Raw genomic sequence first — 10,799 nt, 5'->3', positions numbered from 1 at the left:
ATAGAAATGGAAGGAAAACTTCCAAACTCATTTTATGAGGCCACCATTACTTTGATCCCCAAACCAAAGACCAGTCATGAAATAGGCAGAAGACATGCACAGACATTTCTCCAAAGAAGACATACAAATGGCTAACAGACACATGAAAAAGTGCTCAACATCACTCATCATCAGGGAAATACAAATCAAAACCACAATGAGATACCACCTCACACCAGTCAGAATGGCTAAAATGAACAAGTCAGAAAACAACGATGTTGGTGAGGATGTGGAGAAAGGGGAACTTTCTTACACTGTTGGTGGGAATGCAAACTGGTTGCAGCCACTCTGGAAAACAGTATGGAGGTTCCTCAAAAAGTTAAAAATAGAACTACCCTATAATCCAGCAATTGCACTATTAGATATTTATCCAAAGGATACAAACATAGTGATTCAAAGGGGCACATACACCCTAATGTTAATAGCAGCAATATCCACAATAGCCAAACTGTGGAAAGAGCCTAGATGTCCAACAACAGATGAATGGATAAAGAAGATGTGTGTGTGTGGGGGGGGGTGTAATGGAATATTACTCAGCCATCAAAAAGAATGAAATCTTGCCCTTTGCAATGATGTGGATGGAACAAAAGCATATTATGCTAAGTGAAATAAGTCAGAGAAAGACAAATACCATATAATTTCACTCATATGTGGAATTTGAAAAATAAATGAGCATATGGGGAAGATAAGGAAAAATAAAATAAGATGAAAACAGAGAGGGAGGCAAACCATAAGAGACTCTTAACTCTAGGAAACAAATGGAGGGTTGCTGGAGGGGAGGTAGGTGGGGGGATGGGGTAACTGGGTGATGGGCATTAAGGAGGGCACTTGATATAATGAGCACCAGGTGTTATATGCAACTGATGAATCACTGAACTCTACCCTTGAAACTAATAATACAGTATATATTTACTAAATTTAAACAAAAAATTTTAAGAAAATATCTACACACACACACACACACAATGGAATATTATTCAGCCATAAAAAAGAATGAAATCTTGCCATTTGCAATGACAAGGATGGAGCTAGACAGTATAATACTAAGACAGATTGAAAGACAAATACTGTATTTCACTTATAGGTGGAATTTAAGAAATAAAACAAAGAACAAAGGGAAAAAGAGAGAAGCCAAGAAGCAGACTCATAACTATAAAGAACAAACTGATGGTTACCAGAGGGGATGTGGCTGGGGGGTATGGGTGAAATAGATGAGGGGGATTAAAGGGTGCACTTGTCATGATGAGCACCAGGTGATGTACGGAAGTGTTGAATAACTCTGTTGTACATCTGAAACTAATGTAACACTGTATGTTAACTGGAATTAAAATGAAAACTTAAAAAAAAATTGGTATCATGAAGACAGACTACAGGTTTTCTGTCAACCACAGCTGAACCTAACAAATACATGCACATAAACAAAATTTTTAAATACTACTTAAAAAAAAAAAAAACTGCTGGGGCAGCTGGGTGGCTGAGTCAGTTAAGTGTCTGCCTTTGGCTCAGGTCATGATCGCAGGGTCCTGGGATCGAGCCCCCATCAGGCTCCCCGCTCAGTGGGGAGTCTGCTTCTCCCTCTCTTTCTGCCCCTCCCCCCTGCTCGTGCATGCGCTCACGCTCTCTCTCTCACGCTGTCTCTCAAATAAATAAAATCTTAAAAAAAACCCTGCAAAAACCAAAGTAAAAATGTAATGCTATTTATATCATAAACAAAACACTAACTTATGTATTACATATCGAACTACCAAAAATTGGTGAGAAAAAGATGAAATATCCATCAAAAAATAAAACTGGTTTTAAAATATATGAAAGAATGATCACACGGAATTATAAGAGGAATATATTTAATGTAATTAAATTTATAATAAAAACCATGTATCACCCATTATGTTGGTAAAGAATAAAACTTTTGATAACAATTCATTGCAAGAATGGAAATGAGGCATAGTCATATATTATTGCTTGGAATTTAGATTGACTTAGGCCACATAATTTGTCATTTAAACCAGAGCACTTTTGAGAGTGAAACAGGCACTATTAACAATAGTATTCATAATTTTTTACAGTTCTGGCTAACTGACACTCCTGCAATTTATGGAATCATAACACTTTCACCATGTTTTGTGTATCTTTCCAGATGGGCAGTAAACACATTGATGGAAGGCATCGTTAAGATTTTTTTTTTCTTGTAACTCCTAAATGTTTAGTACTTTGCATATAGTATGTGCTTAATATTTTAAAATGAATTTTAAAATGTCTAATTCACTAGTGCCTAAAGGGACAAAGGCATGGACCATATTAAATCTACCCACTGCATTAGCATTTGGAATAAACACTAGGAGAGGCCATTGATGTGAAGGGCCAAGAAGGGAAATAGAAGTTAGAGGAAACAAATTTCCTGTCTTGAAACCACCTTACTAATTAGAGAGAGAGGAAAAGAGAGTGATTTTATGAGGCTAAATTGCAGCTGCAGATACGTAGAAACGAAAGGGCCAATGTATATAGTTAAGGAAATTACAAGTAGGTGTCTGAAAACTTTCAAAACTTGGACACGTAATGGTTAAGCTCATTCTCTCAAATTTGGAATAAATTTGGAATTTGGAATGAACTACTGTGGTAGGCAGAAAAATGACCCTCCAAAGATGTTCATGTTCCCAAGCCTTGGAACCTATGAACACGTTATATGACACAAAAAGAGGAATTAAGGTTGCTAGTCAGCTCACCTAAAATAGGGAGATTATCCTGGAATATCTGAGTGGTTTCAATATAATCACAAGGGTCTCTAACAGCAGAATCACTATCAGAGTGATGTACTGTGAAGCCAAAGGACACAGTCAACTTTTAGAAAGTAGAAAAGACAGGAAAACAGACTCTCCCCTAGAGATTCCAGTGAAGAATGCCTCTGTACCAACACTGATTTCAGCCCAGTGAGGCCCATTTCAGTCTTCGAATCTACAGAACTGTAATGTAATAAATTTGTGTTGTTTTAAGCCGCTCAGTTTGTGGTAATTTGTTATACCAGCTACAAATATGCCCATCGGCAGTTACAACAGCAGTTAGTGTTATAACTAATGCACTCACAAGCAGTTTTAAAATATTATCATGGTAACACGCTCTCATCTCTGACCTAAGAAAGTCAGAGAATAACCAAATATGTTTTATTTAGAGAGAGGGTAAAATATGTTACATGATGACTGAATCACTCTAATCATATTATACATGTTTGCCTGGCACATAGTAAGCATTGAGGGATTGTTATTTATTGTCATCTTAGAAATATCATGTATTGCAGCTGACACCAAGAAAAGAAGAAACCAGAGAGTACGGGGTCCTTCATGAGGCACAGGTCTTAGTAGATAATCAGTGTGGGGGACTTCACGTCTCCAGAGAGCAGTCTAAGGACACAAGCAGCTGGGGAGTGAGGGTGCAGATCAAGAGAGAATACACAAAGATTCTGTTCCACTTTGCAGCTAGACTCTGGTGTGTGTCTGGATTTTCTCTTATTCTGGCAATGACACATGTCTCTCAGTTCATCAGTGTTCAGTTTAAGGACAGATCAGTTGTGTGAGATGAAGAAGCTGTACAATTGAGCCCATCCTCTGCCAGACCATATTGCAGGAGCTGTTCGCAGCACTGCTCTGTGGATGGCTTTAAATTTCATCTTGTATTACTCAATGAAATGAGAGGAGAATGAGACTTTCCAAAGCCCGACACTTGATACGTCACTTTTTTCACTTTTGGTTTATGGTTCTTTTTGATGATTTTTGCAGTTTTATCGTTGGGGGGCGGTCTTTGCCAAGGTCCTTACTCCATCACTCTTTTATTCTAAAGCTTAATTTTAGAGCTTTAGATTTACAGAAAAACTGAAAAAAAATGTTACAGAAAGTTCTCATATATCCCACACCCAGTAACCCCTTTTACTAATATCTTCTGTTAGTATGGTTTATTAAAAATTCATTGACCAATGTTGAAACATGACTAACTGAAGTTCATAGTTTATTCAGATTTTCTTATTTTTTTACCTAATGCCTCTTTTCTGTTCTAGGATCCTACACAAGATTCTATTTGCTAATTATGTCTTCTTAGGCTTTTCTTGGCAATGATAGTTTCTCAGACTTTGTCTTTGATGACTTTGACAGTTTTGAGGAGTGCCGATCAGTTACTTTGAAGTATGTCCCCCAACTGGGATTTTTCTGGTGCCTGCCAGAGGGCAATCAAAGGGCACCAGCACCTGGGGAGCTGGAAAGAGGAATGTAGAGGTAGAGAAAGGACAACATTCACAAACTTTTTTTGCCATTCTTTAGATTCAGGTCTGATGTCTGTGATTTTTTTATTCTGGCAATGACACACATCCCTGTAAATAACGTTGTTAAGAAGTGAAGGGAAAAAAGATCCCATGCAAAACTTACAGAAGGTTTAAAACTCATCCCAGCTTCTCCCAGGTCCCCAAAATGTGAACATTTTCTCCAACTCACTCAGGAGCTCCCTGCATCATTGTTCTTCAGCTGTATTAACAATTAACTTGTTTTTCTCACTGAAAATGAGAAGGTCAAGAGTTTTCTGGAACATGTAGACAGTTTTTTTTCTTTTGGTTTGTGAGTAAATGAGGCAGCATGAAAACCATTCAGGGCAGTATGCTTATTATATCTTCTCTGTGACATTTCCATCACATGGAAACTGTGTTAAACAAATATCCATGCAGATTTGGCAGCTTTTCTGAGACAGACATGTGTTCTCAAACAAGTATATAATAATATTCTCCCAATTTACTCCATGATAAGTACAAATATCAGAGCAGGGCATTATATGTGTCTGGCCTTAAGGGAGTCCTCTCTTGACTCTATAACCAAGGCCAGCCTCAACTACTGAAGGTTCCCTAAGGCATCAACCACATAAGGCCACTGGAACTTTTGTCACATTTCTCCCTCCCCTGTGGAATAGCTTTTAATTTCTCAGCTCAAACCTTACCTACCTCCATGTTGCCTTTTTGAACCCTCACAAGGATTGACCACTTTATCCTTTTGTGTTCCCTCCTAAAGCAGTAGAGACTTCCAGTACAGTACCAAAAGCACAGTACCCTACTTGCTTATGCAGCAGGCACAGATCTCATTTTCTCAGTGATACGGGCAAGAAATGCTAAGTTCCTTATTTTCTGTCAAAATTTATTTCTCACTATAAATAAATTCATCTCTGTGTTTTATGTTATTTGCAGCTCCAAAATTTCTACTTTTTAAATAATTTCCAGTTATGTGCCAATTTTTCTGAATTGTGCCTTTGTGTCTCTGAACTAAGCATAGAAAATTTCAAAGCTGTCTCTGATATTATCTGGATTCCTATGGATCCGTTTCTATGGTCTCTGTTTCCTTTGGATTTTTATCAAGTGACATTACGTCTTCATGTGCCCGGGCATACATTTCATTTCTGAGTATCTGACACTGTACTGGAAAAACTCGAAATAATTTTGAGACTTAGGATCATGTTCTGTTCCTCTTCACTTTCATTCTGATAAATTCCTCAATCACCTTAATCCAAATATACCAATTGAGAAAAAATTGTGAGTTTCAATTGGAACCATTGTAGGTCATATTTGCTCAAGGGGTCCCAAACCAAACTTTCGGGATTCCCACAAGCTCCGCACCTTCGTAACAAAATATGGGCTTCAATTTTTGTCTTTTTACACCCATGAGCAATGCAAAAGATCTGCTCAGCCTCCCAGTCTCTCAGAATGAGCTCAAGTAGAATGAGCTCTAGGGGAAAAGAGCAATTTTCAGGTTACTATTGGGTTTCTTCTTTACCTGGATATTGGCCTTGAAATTTGTCAATGCCATGTCGACTCCACAATTCCTTCAGGTAGGCTTTGTTTGTTTGTTTGTTTGTTTTAAATACCATATGTTGTTTTTCCAACGTTTGCAACAAAGGGTTTGTTTTATTACTTGGTTCACTATTAGTGGAAGTAGAAATCCCACTTTAATTCAATAACACATCAAAGTTACAGGCTCAGAAAATTTTTTTGTGGTCAGTAGGGGAGGAGGGACATTGAAGCTCTCTATTTGAGTTAAAAGACCTTATAGTTAGAAGTAGTTAGTACACATAGTCTTAGGTTGAGAGTTCCTTAAGGCCTATATGAAACCTATATAGATAATGCATTTTAGAATGGAAACAAAGTCTCCACTAACAGGTGGATTTTTAATTTTGTTCAAATATTAAAACTGCGGATATTTACTACTGTCTTTAACATGAGATGTTGATTTCATCAATAAGAGGGAAGGAAATGACTGCAAATACAAGTCCTCACTATTTCCTACTTTAATACTTAAACACCAATGTACTCTAGTCAAAATATAACCTTTTTAAATAAGAAACTTTTTTAAACACATGGGTAAATTTGAGTCTAGTATATATCTGAAATTTGTGATTTTGTTTCACATATTTAAAATGTGAATTATTTCTTTGTTATATGAATACCCATCACAGGGTCCCACCCTGTGGCTCATCTTTTTTTATTTTATATGGTATCTTTTGCTTTAAAAAAAAGTTTCAATTTTTTCCTTGATTTATATATTTTATGCCTTGTCTCAGAAATCCACCTAGATGCCCTAAAAATATTCTATAATTATTTCTTGAAGTTGTGATTTCACTTACATTAACTCATCTAAAAATGGATTTTATATATAGTGTGAATCATGGGTCTAATTTTCAAAATTTTTTATATTTTTAAATTTATATTAAATTTTTATAAATTTATATCCTATAATTTTTAATATAGAAATGTTATTAGCCCTACACCATATAGTAAATATTTTTGCTACTTATCTTTATTTCTACACTGTCATATTTCATACTTTCAATTCTTCTCTGTACTCTCAACTCTTTTCCATGGGTCTGTATGTCTAACCTCAAATCAATATCACTCTTTTTTCATTAACATAGCTTCATTTGTCTTAATAGCTCAGGAAAATCTCCAAAACTTGTTCTTAACTACATAATATAATCTTTTTCAGTCTTAACCCTCTGTCTTCCATTTAAATTTGGAAACAAATTGTCAAGTTTCATCATAGGTACTGAAATCTTACATGTAATTTCATTGAAATCATAAGTTATTTTGAGTTATACTGACAGCTCTATGCTATTAGGTCCTCTAATCCATGAACATGGTATACCTCTCCATTTATTTAGGATTATTTAATGTCTTTCAGTCAGTAATATTTAATTACTTTTCCCATAGAGTTCAGTTTTAGCTTTTTTATTGTTGTTACTTTTATTTTTGGATATCTTTATAAGGTATATAAGAAATTATATTTCCTGTCACTATTAAAATGATAGCCTTTTTGTTCGGGTAAGGAAAATGCAACTGATTTTTATTACTAGCTTTAAATTATTATATTATGTCATCAGAAGATCCTTTTGGATTTTTTTATAATAATCATATTATTTAAAAAGTTATTTCTTCCTTTTTTTTTTAAAGATTTTATTTATTTATTTGACACAGAGAGAGAGAGAGATCACAGTAGGCAGAGTGGCAGGGAGTGGCAGAGGGAGAAGCAGGCCCCCCGCCGAGCAAGGAGCCCGATGTGGGACTCGATCCCAGGACCTGAGCTGAAGGCAGACACTTAACAACTGAGCCACCCAGGTACCCCTGTTATTTCTTTCTTAATTCATATTATTTTTATTTCGTTTTCTTGACTTACTACACTTTTTAGCTTTTACTCTCAGTAAAATGTTGAATACAAATGGCGATAGTAGACAATCTTGCCTCATTCCTGAAATCAAAGGAAAGAATTTGACACAATATATAAATACTAGAAAAATATATCTACTTACTAGGGCTGCCATTAAGAAGTACCACAAACTAGGTGGCTTAAACAACAGAAATTCATTGTCTTGTAGTAGTGAAAGATATAAATTCACAATGTTGGCAGGGTTGGTTCCTCCTGAGCTTTGAGGGAAAGATCTGTTCCAGTCCTCTCACTTTGGATTACAGATGGCCATCTGCCGGTTCACATAGTGTTGTCCTATATTTTCACATTACCTTACCTCTGTATGCGTATCTCCATGTCCAAATATCTCTTTTTTATAAGGCTACCAGTCATATTGGATTAGAGCCCACCCTAATAGCCTCACTTTAACCTGACTAACTCTGTGAAGATTTTTATCTCCAAATAAGGTCACACTGAGGTACTGAGAGTTAGGACTTCAATGTATGAATTGTGGGTGGGGTGGGGTACAATTCAACCCATAACAAGGAGGGAACAGTTCCAAATTCATTTTATGCAGCCAACATGATCCTATCCTACAAAGACATTACAGAAACAAGTAAACTAGAGACCAACAACCCTCAGAAACTTAGATACAAAAATTCTAAACAAAATATTATGATCTAGAATTATGATCTAGAACAATACAGAAAAGATAATATATCTCAACTAAGCAGGTTCACTCCAAGAAGGTAAGCCTGGTTCAACATTTAAAAATCAATCAATGTAATTCATTATATTAATAAATGATAAAGAAAAAAACAGGTGATTATCTAAATAAGGCACAGAAAATGCATTTGACATAATTCAACATTGATTAATGATAAAAACATTCAGTAAAGGAATTGAAGGAAACTTCCTTAATCTGATAAAAAGACCTCTAACAACTCTATACAGCTAACTTAATGGTGAAAGACCAAATTACTCCCCCCTAAAATTTGGAATAAGACAAAGATGTTCTCTCTCATAACTATTCATCATTGTACCTGGAGTTTTGTTATTGCAATAAGATGAGAAAAAGAAATAAAAGGCATCAAATTGGAAAGGTAAAAGTGAAATTGTCTCTATTCACACACAACATTATTGTCTACATAGAAAATTGAAAAGAATCATTTTTTTTAAATCTCTCAAGAATAAGTGAAACTTAGCAAGGTCAAAGACTACAAAATCAATGTATAAAAGTCAATCTTCAGGGCACCTGGGTGGCTCAGTTGGTTAAGTGTCTGCCTTCAGCTCAGGTCATGATCCCAGGGTCCTGGGATTGAGCCCCACATTGGGCTCCCTGCTTAATGGGGAGTTTGTTTCTCCCTCTCCCTCTGCCTGCCAATCCCCCTGCTTGTGCTCTCTCTCTGTCAAGTAAATAAATAAAATCTTTTTTCAAAAAAAAGTCCATCTTCTATATAATAGCAATAAATGATTGGAATTTGAAATTTGAAAAAAATGTCCTTACAATAGCAGCAAAAGCTTAAATACTTCAGTATAAATTTAACTAAATGTGTTCAATAAAAAATTTTAAAAATGTGTTCAGGATATATATTGAAACTTCTACTGAAAACTATTAAACACTGATGAAAATAATCAAGAATAACCAAATAAATGGAGAAATATACCATGTTTATTTACTAGAATACTCAATATTGTTAAGATGTCATTGTAGCCCCAGTAAAGATCAGCAACTAACTCCCATTCTTGAGTGATATCACAGTCCAGAGATTCTAAGTAATACAATAACAATGATTACTGTCACGACTAAGAAACATTCTTAAAATAATAATCTGTACATGGCAGTTCCTGCAGGACACTCATATTTTTACAGTTGATGTTGCAAGAGGAAATCAGACTCCCACAAGAAACCAACACATTTTAAATCAAATCTTGTTTGCATTAAAGCTGATGAAATATGCTATCACAAACTAACTTAAGTACATCAGACTATTCCATGAACCCAAGTTGAATTAAAAGTATGCAAGAGAATACAGTTTTCTCTCCCTACATACAAATGTCCTTATAATTTTCATTTAACTTACACTTTCCCACTCATTTCCATCCTTGCCACTTCCCGAAAAGTATAATCACTTCACTTATTCTCTTAATACAGTTGGCCTATATTAACATCTATTCCATCAGAATGAATTAAAACTAAGAGAAAGAATACACACAGTTGTCTTCATTTTATAGATGAAGGATATAAGATCAGAAATATAATTTTCCCAAGGAATACAATAATTGTTATAGCTCTTATTCAAACCTAGTTTGGCCAACATTAATTTTATAATTCTTTCCACTATACTCCCAGACATCATAAATTAACCTTTGAACTACAATCCACTAAATACTGAGCTACATGTACATATTATATAGTTATAAATTTTCATCTAGCCTAGTAATGTATTTATCTTTTATCCTGGGCTTAGGTGGAAATGGAAAGGTAATACTGTGAATGTCAGAATTCCATAAAATTCAATTCTATGTGCTCATGGCAACCTGAACTCCCACATTTTGAAGGCTTTTAACCTAGAACTCCCACATTTTGAAGGCTTTTAACCTAGAACTCCCACATTTTGAAGGCTTTTAACCTAAGGCCAATAGCTATTTTGAAATCATATTGACAGGTGAGAAAGTAGGTCGATGTCAAATTCTGTAGCTGGGAATCATTGGTTAACTAAAGTGATACCCTATTTTTTTAAAAGATTTTATTTATTTATTTGAGAGAGCCCGCGCACATGCGGGAGGGGGGCGCAGAGAGAGAAGCAGACTCCCCGCTGAGCAGGGAGCCGGATGCAGGACTCGATCCGAGGACCCCAGGATCATGATCTGAGCTGAATGAGCCACCCAGGCACCCAAAAGTGATATCCTATTAACAATAAGTCCTGGAGGGGCGCCTAGGTGGCTCAGTTGGTTAAGCGACTGCCTTCGGCTCACGTCATGATCCAGGGTCCTGGGATCGAGCCCCACGTCAGGCTCCCTGCTCAGCAGAGAGCCTGCTTCTCCCTCTCCCTCTGCCTG

The sequence above is a fragment of the Leptonychotes weddellii genome, chromosome 1 (genome assembly GCF_054177405.1).
Source record: "Leptonychotes weddellii isolate Sample4059 chromosome 1, ASM5417740v2, whole genome shotgun sequence".
In the NCBI taxonomy this organism is placed as follows: Eukaryota; Metazoa; Chordata; class Mammalia; order Carnivora; family Phocidae; genus Leptonychotes; species Leptonychotes weddellii.
Note: the sequence above shows the minus strand (reverse complement) of the source record.